Genomic DNA, 9764 nt, shown 5'->3' on the forward strand with positions numbered 1-9764 from the left:
TCCCCCCCACAAGCAGCCTCCTCAGCGACTACCCCAAATCCCTAAACAGATTCCTGGACTGAGAGAAACACAGTCCATAGCATGAATGTTTAAGAGCTGGATTGGGTAGCAAAAGGAACAGAAAATCCCTTCCCGATTCTGAAGTCACTCACAAAATCATGTGCAGCAGTGGGTATTTGTGCCTGTATATATGACGGGTTGCATACTTTTGGCCCCAGAATGACATTTCAAAAATATTTCTCCCCTACGAAGCCCCAACGGCTGTTCTTATGTCCTGCTATTGTGAATCAATCCTCTGTAAACCATACTGTGCCTTTCCCCCTGGATTTTAGTGAAAGAACTGTGCGAATGCAACTGCTTCATCCCAGAGTGACTGAAACAAAGACTAATACACAGGCAAGGAGCAGCCTTCCCAAAATGTACCCGTCTCTGATTTGGGAGGAAAGCTCCTGGAGGCACCAGCCCGTAATTGTGGTTGATGGTTAATCCTCCTTAGTACAAAGGCCCATCTTTTCACGATGCAGAAGCACCATTGACACAGGACTAACCTTTAGAGTTATATCCCAAACTGGGAGTCCAGAGCTTAGACATGGATTGTCTATGCCTCTTCTAACCTGAACAAAAAGGATCTGAAGAAAATCACATTTTTCCCCTCGCAACAAAGCATTCCTAATCACTTCAGCTTGTTGGTGAATTTTTATTCCCGTGTCCACTTGGGATATTGAAATCGATCGCAGCAATATTTAATATATTACACTCCCAGGGTCATCACTCTCCTAAGACCGAATTCTCTCTCCTTCATGCCCTCAACTCAGCCTGATTTCTACCCTCCCACTGCCATCTGTCCAAGTCCTCCTGTTTTTCTGTCCACATAACGCCTTTAATTCTCAGCCCAGCCCCAGCAACTTCACGTTTATTTTGTTTTCTGGTATGGAAAATACTGAAAGCTCTAGGCAGCACTGCACTTAAAAGGGAAAATGAGGAGCTCAGTAGATTGGAGAAAATTAACCTGCCACAAACAACCTCATTAAAGAGCTGCCTACCAAGAGTTAAGAATTAATAGCAAAATGGATGGGAAAAAACCCTTGAGTGAAGAGACCTTAAAACCGCTTTCCCTGAAAGGTGCATAATTTACAAGCCCAACCTAACATTCGGTTTTATTTCCCTTTCCTAGTGACCTGTCCCATAACCTTGTAATCCACTGTGGGGGCGTTTTCTCTTTGGTCCCTTTCTTCTTTTTTTACACACACACCCATAGGTTTGCAAATCCAAGTACTTTCTGATATTTTTGGTTGAAAAATGCACTTAAATTGTTTGGGGCCTTTTAATTTAGAAAGACACTTTAAGAGACTCCTGGAATACCCTTTGGGAATTGTTAGATGATTTGAAGAGTGCCCTTAAAAGAATTGTGTTTGGATAGGAGGGGGTGTGGGGGAATCATGCAGAAAGCAGCAGGAAAAACCAGAGTGAGGACATTGTGTAGATTTAGTGTTCTGATGGAGCTATGGTTTATTTTGCACATGAAGTTCAAATTTAAGTAAAGCCCATGTACGTGGGCTGTAAGTTGCTTTTCTAATGTTTTATTGGGCATTGTATTCTATATTGGCATTTTATATGCATAATCTCATTTCAATGCAGAGCCGCATACTAAATCCTGGGGCAAGCAGATGAGAATGCAGTATGGATATTACACTCAATTTCATTGGCTTCAATAAGACTTTGCACATCGCGATTTCCATTGTAATGGCTTATCTTTGGCTAGAATTTTACACATTGACATGCTATTCCTTTGGCCAGGATCCTGAATGAAGAAACCGTGTCAATGGAACAGCCATAATGATTCCATTCACATTATAGAAGGTAACTGGGATCAATGGTTCTAACTGTATTTATTTTAAAAATTTCCTGTTTTTCTTAATAATCATTTTTGCATTTTTTTTTCCTTTGAAGGAGATCACATTTTAAATCAACATTGTAGTATATACTGCCTAATGTTTCAAAACATGAAGAGATAGGAAATCCACCATCAGGATGCTTCCAATTCCTCTAGAAATGCTTCCATCTTGTCAGAATATTATATGTAGCCCACATGTTATGTAGGATTGGATCCTATTCAGATAAATCAACTAGAGACTGATACAAAGAACAAGATTTTAGAAGCCCTTGGCACCCTCCCTAAGTCTACATAATGAAGTGTCTTTTCCTCCCATTTAAATTATACGAAATAAGTTCTGTTTTTCTCTTATTCAATAGTAATGTTAAATTACAAACCACAGACCAAAATATATAGTATAATAGGAAATGTTGGTATTTCAGAGAAGGTAGATGTTTCTGAGGTCGTTTTACTAAAGAAGATGGCAGGCCTATACAACTAATTCCCTAATTTACTTCCCCCCCCAACTTCTGAATTTATAAAATATACAGATGTAAAAAGATTTAAAAAATAATAGACAAAATATTTTTATTTCCCTGAAACTGTATGAGCAGCAAAGCAATTGAACAATTCACATGATAACCAAGCTCTTCTACTTAAATTTTTTCCTTATTTAGGAGAGTGGGAAGTACCATCTCTCTCTGTCTCTCTTTTTCCACCTCTCTTTCTAAACTCAGATGAGAAGCATTCTGGTAGCAGTGATATACACCCTTTGAATTCTCAATCATATAAATCTCAGTTTAAGGTTTTCTTTTTTTAAAAAAAAAAGCCTTTATTATAACAGATAAAATAAAATTTGGCTTTCTGAAGACCACTTTGCCACATGATGTATAACACTTGGAACAAAATTAAAATTATCTCTTTGCATTTGCATCTGGCAATGTACTCCATGTTAGAACCATAGTTGTGTGTTTATGGAGTTGAGCCCTCCTCCACGCTGTTTTTTATAGCCCAACCAGAATAGCTCAACACATGCAGGACAAGAGGCTGGGAATTTCTGGCCCCTCACCCCAGCAAGAAAGCTCAGGGTCACTGCAGGCTCCCAGGCTGCCTCTATCAGCATTGCTTTAAGTCCAGATCTTCCTCTCTTTCCACCTCTGGAGAAAGTGTTGTTAACTGTTGGTATTCCCCCATGAAGCCTTCTCCTGGGTGCGAGGATTAGGTAGGGAGAGGGGAAGAAGAGGACAAGCTGAGAAGGTGGGAGAAGATAAAAAATAGATGATAAAGAAAAAATGAGAAAACTTATTATGGCAATTTCTACCATAGCATGCAGGTTTTTACTTTGAGTGGGTCTAATAGCTAGGTGTTTGAAAGCTTAACCATCCACTAGTTTGCACATTTAGATTCAATGTAGAGGAAGAAAACTAATCTTGCACATTTGCACAACTGACAATCAAGGTACTCATTTGAAAAGGAAGGAAAAGGAAATCTAGAGAGAGGCAAGGGAGAATGAATGTAAAATGTGCCTTTATTCCTGGGAGATCCAAGAATTTAGGTCCTTTCCAGTCATTTCAGACTGAAACCCTTGCCTGCTGACAAGCTTCAAGATCTCTTACATATTTGCATCATGTCTAACTTCTATGGAAGGAGGGGGGCTTCTTCCTAAGCTTGGTGCAGTCTCTCTTCCCTACTGTTTTTCCTTGCCACTGCTCATCACTTATCACAATTATTGTGTTGTTCCCAAAGGTAACTTAAACTGATCGTAAAGAGGGCAAGCACTTACAATGGAAATTATATCCCAACCCTTCCATGCCCCACATGTGCTTGTCCAACAGCCCAGACTCCAGGAAAATTGAGTTTGTTTGTTTATTTGTTTGTTTGTTTTGATGGCTTGGGGAAGAGGGCAGGCAGCCACTTAGAGGGTTTCCTATCTGTTTCCCTCCCATCCTTCTGAGCATCCTGGTTGGGGAGGGCCTTGCAGACCCATGAGCAGTTGTTCTCTGCGAGGCTGGCGATATTTTAGGGTCTAAGTGTATTGACTGCTAAGCCTCTTCCATCCAAAAGGGTCAAACACAAACATATTGATGGCACTGATTAGATGAATAACTGGATCTTACTGGAGAGCCTCGAGGTTGCCTGTGATTCTCTCTCCACCTCTTCCTGTCTTGCTCCAGTCCTCAACTGGGGAAGGATCCAGGCAGCAGGAGCTAAGGAATCAGCAAGACCTGAGCATCTCAGGTACTTGGCCTGCTTCCCCTAAAGATGTTTTTCTGTTTTTTTGTTTGTTTTTTTTTTTTCAGACTCTGTGGACAAACACACACACATCTGCAGGCAGCAGGCTCTCCTAATTCCATTTTGAAACCTCTCTTCCTCCACCTCTCTGGCCTTAATATCCCCTGTAAGGGCACAATCAGTGCCCTTCCCCCAATTAGGCACCAGTCTGCCCTGAAACCTTGGATGCAGCCGCAGAAGAATAGAGAGCTCGTTCGCTGTGCTGCAGGCTGAACAGCTCGGGGAAGAAGTCGTGGGAGTCAAGTAGTGGCCTAGGACAGGGCTGCTCGCTGACCAGGAAACATTTATTCAGCTGGGCAAAGTGAGCACCCACTCTGGCGATCTTAAGTGCTGCTGTTAGGTCCTAGGTAGAGAAAGAAAAGGAATGGCAGTCAGCAATTCCCGCATGGAAGCCACTGACAGGGGTTTAACTCCATACATTTTGGGACTGTTTTTCTAAACAAACTGGAGTGATCTTTAGGGGAAGCCAAAGACACATGAGGAAAACATCCTGTTTTGAGAAGCAGGAACGGTGGAACCGCAGTTAACTGCTCCCGAGTGCGTTCATCAGGAAAGGGGCTTGGGAGCCCAAGGCTTGAATTTGGTGAATTCGTGCAATTTGGAGTATTCCGACTTAGTATTGATCCCTATACTCAATTTTGAAAACAGCCTCCCTCACAGAAGTGTGGGTTGCGTTATCCCAGTATTTGCACGCATCGATTGGACTAAAATAAAATGCATCGTACTCTCCGCAAAGGAGGCAGAGGCAGGGACAGTCACAAGAGGAATAGCAGAAAGTGCATAGTTAATATGGGTTGTACGCGAATCCGCGAAACAAGTGCTTTAAACCCAAGGGGATTTCACGTAATAGCTAATTTGGTGAGAGAGCGAGAGTGCGCAGGGGGGCATCTTAGCAGGGAAGGAAGATAGCTGAATATAGGTTTTTCTGACTGGAATTAACATTTCCTTGTGATTTGCATTTGTTAATGTCCAAGCCCTAACGTACAGTCCACCTAACCCAGGGTTTTCCACCCCCCAGTGCAGGCTCCCGAAGAATTTCCCTTCCCTCCTGCCACACCGTCAGAGCTCAGAGGCTGCGGGGGAGCCTGCTGCTGCTTTTCCCTCGGCCCACTGGGTCTTAAGTCCTGGAAGGGCGGCGGGGCCGAGCCCAGGGAGGCGCTCTCCAGGCCCGCAGGGTCCGGCGGGGTCCTGGGCTCCAAGCGAATCAGATGAACCCAGCGCCTGCCTGGTTTGGCCCATACCCTTCCGGGGTCCCAAATGGCTGGAGATGGGAAAAGGAGACAGGAATATCTTAGATTAAAGAAGAAATCCTTTATTTCCCTTGTTTAAACACACACGCACACCCAAAAACGGTTCCTCTTATTTCTCCTGTCTTCTGGGTCCATTTCAGGTTCCTAGTGGGGTGGGGGGGTGGGGGGGAGGAGAGAGAGACCGCGCGTGAGAAAGAAAGGGAGAAAGAGGGAGAGAGAAGGGAGAAAGAAAGCTTTAAACAAAAGACGACGAGGTGCAGGCAGCGGTCTGGAGCCCTCCTTCGGGGACCGCTCGGTCTGTAGCCTGTGCGGTCCCCCGGCCCTGCATTTTTGGGCTTTCGGCAGGCGTGGCCGAACCGGCCGGAGCCCGCGCTCGACGCGGCCGGAGAACTGAGACAAAGCCTCAGATCCAATCCACCACGACCCGCCCCCCGCCCCAGCCCCAGCCAGGGCGGCTCGAGCCCGCGCCCGGGGCCGGCGGCCTGCGGTCCAGGCTGTGACCGGAGAGGGGCGCCGAGTCCCCTGCGCCCGCCCGCGGCCTCGCCGCCTGGCCTGTCCGGTTCTCCTCGCAGCACCCAGCGAGCTGCTCTCGGCGGGCCTGCGAGTTCAAAACACGCCTTCTCATTTCCGAAAGCCCGGAGCCCCTCGCCACGGTCTTCCCCGGCCGGCGGCGTCTCCAGGGGTCGCCGCGGCGGTCCTGGCCGGCGTCCGCTTCCGCGCTGGGCCTCGGAGGCCAAGCGGCCATTTACTGCCCTCTGATTGCGCCAGGACCAGGTTAGCTCATAAAGCCTTTCACACTCAACAATGGGGATTTTCTCAACAATTAACAAGAAACAACATAATAAAGCCATTTACAAAGACCTTGCTATTTACTATAAATTAGGCACTCTTTAAGAGACCAGTGCGTAATTTCACACACTTTACAACTGGGGCTGCATTTTAAACACCCGAGAAAACAAGCTTGTTGCACTTTCCTGTGACCTGTCTGTGGTGCACTCTGCTTCCCCTCTTCCTCTCCAAGCAGCTTTGTTGGCGTTAAGCACTCAAGCCTCCCCACCCAGCCCAGAGTGGTTTTCCAGGTCACTGTCTCACGTTTCCCGGTCATCATTCCACTTTCAGACGCACCCAGCGGTTCCAAGGGACGGGAACCACGGCGCCAAAGGAGGCAGGCCTGGCCCGGCGCGTCTCCCCGACTTGGGGGGGTTCCGCCGGGCCTCGCCCGCGCCCTGCCAGACTCCGGGCCTGGGCTATTGGGCCACTTCCTAGGGGGCGTTCGCAGCCCCGCCGGCCGGCCCAGTGTGAAGCCCCATCCCTTCGCCACTTGAGTTCCGCACACGCATTTGGAAGGCCTTGGCCAGCCCTCCGCCAAAGGCGACAAGCTGGGCCCCTTTTGCCTGGGGAAGAGAGCTGAGGCCTGGGCGAGGAGGTGAGAAAGAGGCAGGCGGCGTGTGCGTGCGCGGGGGTGGCAGATAACTCCAGGCCACACAAAAGGAGCGCCCAGAGGCGGTTCAGCCCCCAGGAGCCGACCCCGGGGAGGGGGCCAGGCCGGCTGCGCGCCCCGGCTTCCCTGCCCTGCCCCGGGTGGGCCCGGCCACGACGTCGCCTGGCCGCAAGGCCCGTAGGAGACGCGCTGGGGGTCGCGCGCAGAGGGGTGCGGGCCCTTCCGTCCCGGGAGCCGGTTGGTTCATTCGGAGGAGAGCAAGATCTGGGCGGGAAGAAAAAGTCACAAAGAAATTTGTTTGCCACTGTGCAAAATGGCGGCATTTGCACATCTTTCTGGTGGCGGCAGTGGCCCAGGCCAGAGAGCCGGGAGCTGCCCTGGGTCAGCGCGGTGGCTGCAGCAGGCGGGGGAGAAAGGGACCTCTAGGCCCCCTCGGCCCCCGGGCCGGCCCTTGGCCCGCTCGGTCGTCCCCGGCCTTCCCCCCCAGCCCGCCAGTCCCCAACCCCGCGCCAGCAGCCCCTAGACGCTGACCCCTGTTTACAAACACAGCCTGGGGGCGGGGTGGGGCGGCCGGAACGCGGGCTGGCGGTGTGGGGGAGGCGGCCCGCTCCCGAGGACGCCACCAGCAGAGAGGGACAAGGAGTTGGTGCGAGAGAGCGGGCCCGGCAGCTGGAAAGGACTGAACGCCTTGTTTTTGAAACTGTCAATTCCCTCAACCCCTATTGTGAGGGCTTCATGCAAAACATCTCAGGCCTTTTAAAGCAGGAGCTTGTGAGGCCGCCACAGTTTGAAAAGGAGCGAGAGAGGAGCGGGGGCCTAGGGCATGGGCAAAGAATGATAGCTGGGCCCCCCTCCTTACCCCCCAACCCCCAGCAAAAGAGGGCCTGCCAAACAGGTAAAATGCAGCCCCCCCCCCCCCAGATCTGCCCTACGTCCCCACCCCCAGGGCTAGTTTGCAAAATGCCCTCTGGCCTAGGGAGCAAACCAAAACCAAAGCTAGCATTAAAAATAGCGCTTCCTTCCAGGGAAGGGGAAAATGGTGTGGAAGGCCAGGGTGAACCGGAGGACTCCCTAAGGTGGACGCCCTGTTTCTCCTTTCCGCTTTCCTGAGGTTTCCTGAGGTTAGTTGATGGGGGAGCTTTTATATCCCCCGCCCCCCAGGCCAGTGTGGCTCTAGGAGCTCCCTTTTTCACAGTTCTTTTTCTTTTTTTTCCAGCAGGAAGTATTTTCAAGGTGAAGCAAAACTCACCACGTTTTCTGTCTTTTGTAGATGCTAATGCTTTATTATTATTATTTTTAATAGTTGTGTTTTGTTTTTGTTTTACCATAGAGGATTTTTTGTTTTCTTTGAAAGAAACAAAAAATGCTTTTGAGGAATTAGTCTACATCTCTTCCTGCATGCACACAAAACTAGCATTCACATATCAGCAGAAACTTCCAATTCTTGTGCCTGAAACTTTGAGGAGTTTCTAGACCATTGAAAGTCACCCAGACATGGATAAGATAAAAATCCACACACCAGCCCATCTAGTTTATGTTATTGCTGTTTAGTGGTGGCCCCTTGTTGTTGATTTTAAAATAAACAACCATTATTGAGATTACTTCACTGTAATCAAGTAAGCCAGTACAAAAGAATACCCACTTTAAAAAGTAAATAGTTGAGAAAGAGCAAACTGCATTTGCTAAAAAGGCAGATAACCTGACTGTGGAAGACAAGAGTACACACATCTCTTAAAAAAATAATTAAATCTTCATTTCACAGTCTTATCAGGAAACTACTTTTACAGGAGACCAAAAATAACTCGTTTCCACAAAAAAGTCAGAAAAAGAGCCCTTTCCTTCATTTTTTTTCTTATGCCTGTAAGTGTTGAGTCTTAGACACATGAATCAGTGACCCTGGAACCATATAGTGCTTTTTTTTTTTTTTTTTTCATATAGTGCTTTTAAAAAAAAAAAAACTCTCACCTGAAAACATTTAAATGTAAAAAATGCAGTCTATCAATGGAGATAACTTTTGTTTTTCTCTCTATAAGTCTTAGGTTTTTGAACAAATAGGACATTTATAGCATTTTAGAAAATCTAGATCTTGTCATCAATCATAAACCAACCAAAATGAAATAAACTGTACTAGGAATACAGCAGAATAGGAAAACAGCTAAGAGGCTCCTTAAAATGGAAGAAATACTTTGCATTTACAAGTTACTGAATACTATTTGGTACACTTTCCTAACAGAAGCCCCAACTGAGGTTTTGCTGTGATTGGCTAGCTTGTGGTGGTACTGTGAGGAGAAATTTGTGTGGACTATTCCATTTCTTCCTTTTTGATGGTATCACTCTGGAATGCCTCGGCCTCCCTGCTGCTCATTCTCCAGTTCCTATAAACTGAAACTATTGATTCTCTGAGGGCTGGAGACCAAGTGTCAAAGCTGGAGGCCGATATTTTATGTCAGAGATTCCATAGGGTATATTTGTTTTAAATTGCGCTTATTGTGCTTATTCCATCTTGCAGTCCTCCCGCACCCAAGATCTATAGTCTTCAAATATACTTTCAATTTATAATTTAGGCACAATGATTCCACAGCCAATAAGAAAAGTACTAGTCTAAATGTAGTAGTCATACTTGAAACTTTCTTGACTTAGCAGTAATTAAAGAGTAGAAATTATAGACCTCCAGTGTGTGTGTGTCACACTTTTTACAGATTGATTTTAAAGGATAACTGACTGCACCCAAATTCTGTACTGCCTTCCAAAGAGGCAAGAACTGACTGAGAAGCCAATGGCTCAGCTTTCTGGGGCTTTAGCTGTAACTTGTACTGGTCTTTGAAAAATTATACATAAACATGATTTCAAGGATCACATCCCCCAATTTTTACTTTGGCCATATCTATCATCCCAACAAAAAAAAAGA

Source organism: Cervus elaphus, chromosome 23 (genome assembly GCF_910594005.1).
Source record: "Cervus elaphus chromosome 23, mCerEla1.1, whole genome shotgun sequence".
Lineage (NCBI taxonomy): Eukaryota > Metazoa > Chordata > Mammalia > Artiodactyla > Cervidae > Cervus > Cervus elaphus.